This window comes from Molossus molossus, unplaced genomic scaffold (assembly GCF_014108415.1).
Source record: "Molossus molossus isolate mMolMol1 unplaced genomic scaffold, mMolMol1.p scaffold_m16_p_1, whole genome shotgun sequence".
Classification (NCBI taxonomy): domain Eukaryota; kingdom Metazoa; phylum Chordata; class Mammalia; order Chiroptera; family Molossidae; genus Molossus; species Molossus molossus.
The window spans coordinates 211354319-211356009 of NW_023425344.1; the positions used below are offsets into that span (position 1 = coordinate 211354319).

General features: G+C 47.6%; 1 non-coding gene across 1 annotated transcript; it reads left to right on the forward strand.

Moving 5' to 3' along the window:
* Positions 1-886: 886 nt before the first annotated feature.
* On the forward strand, positions 887-989 carry LOC118621716. The gene has a single exon (XR_004957763.1). It is a non-coding gene; the product is annotated as a U6 spliceosomal RNA (small nuclear RNA).
* Positions 990-1691: the final 702 nt, after the last annotated feature.

Consider the following 1691-nt stretch of genomic DNA (forward strand, 5'->3'; position numbering starts at 1 on the left):
AGAACCACCTATGACTCCAGAATTCATGGTCTCTCTCCCTTCCTAGGTTCCTTCGGAGGCAACTTTTCCTCCTAATGATTTTTTGGGAATCACATCTTTCTCACCATTCTCGATCTTCCCTCTTCTCTCCCCTGTTTATTGTAGGAAACCTAGAAAATTCAGCAACCACAAGGAAAAAAATCACTCATAATCCTGCCATGATTTATACACTTTAAACCATTGCATTTATCTTCAGGTAGAGTGGGAGGGGGAGAGGGAGGAAGAGAGATTGAGAGAAATATCGATGAGAGAGAGAAACATCGATGTGAGAGAGACACATCGAGTGGCTGCCACCCGCACGACCGCAACCGGGCCAGGGACAAACTGCAACCGAGAAACATGCCCTTAGCGGGAACCGAACCCGGGACTCTCTGGTCCACCGGCAGACACTCTACCCGCTGAACCAAAACAGCCAGGGTGAAAAGGCTTGTTTTTAAGCCTTTGTGTCAGGCTCTGCTTTGTGGGAAACAATCCTTTTCAGTGCAAAATCAACGTTTTCTGACTAATTTCGTCCATGATTGCTGAGTGGGAGAAAGGCAGAGAACAAGAGTTGTTAAATTGGGGTAGGTGGACCAGGCTTCCGGAGGCTCGAGAACTCTGAAATCGTAGGCGGGTTTGGGAGCGTGCACGCATCTCTGGGAGTCCACTGTATTCTACGGATCACCATGGACAATCAGAGCGGAGAAGAGGGAGGGGACGGGAGGAGGCATGTGGGTTCTACGGCAGTGTTTGAGAGCAGAGATGGGCACCAGGGTTCAGGCTTCTGGCTAGCCAGGGGTGATGGCTCCAGGGAGGGGAAAGGGTGAAGGACAGAGGAGGTCAGAGCAGATGGAAAGTATGCTTCTCTGTGCTCGCTTGGGCAGCACATACACTAAAACTGGATCGATACAGAGATTAGCATGGCCCCTGCACCAGATGACCCACAAATTTGTGACGCGTTCCATGTTATTATGGAACACTAGCAGCTGTAAGAAAGAGAGATCTCTTACCCTTTGAGACAACATGGAGGGACCTAGAGAGTATTATGCTAAGCGAAACAAGCCAAACAGAGAAAGACAAATATTACATGATCTCACTTATTTGTGAAATATAATGAACTAAACAAACGGATGAACAAAATAGACCTAGAGTCATAGAAGTAGGGTACAGACTGACAAACCCCAGAAGAGGGGGTGTGGGAGGGAAGAGATAAACCACAGAACTTATATGCATGTATGCATGACCAATGGACATGGACAACAATGCTGGGAATGGGGAGGAGGGTGTCAATGGGGGAAAAAGGAGAAATATCTGTTACAAAAACTAATTAATAAAAATAATTTAAAAAGAAAATATGTTTCTCCGATTTTGCAGCTGGGTCAGTACTGCCTCTGGCATTGGCCCAGGCCTTCAGCCCTGTCCAGGCAGCTCATGCTGAACTTCTGAATGGGAACCTCTCTGTCTCTACAATTGGGGTTCAGTTTCCTGATTTGTCAGAGAAGGGGGTTGACATTAACAATTTCTAGAGCAAGAAAATACTCGCATCTTCTGGTCCCTCCTGTGGCTTGATTCTAGCAGCTGGTACCTTTGAAGATCTAGCATTTCTTGGCTCTGCAGGGAGGGGAGGAGGTCTGGCCCGGTCCTCACAAAGGGACGGAAATGCCACACTGGGA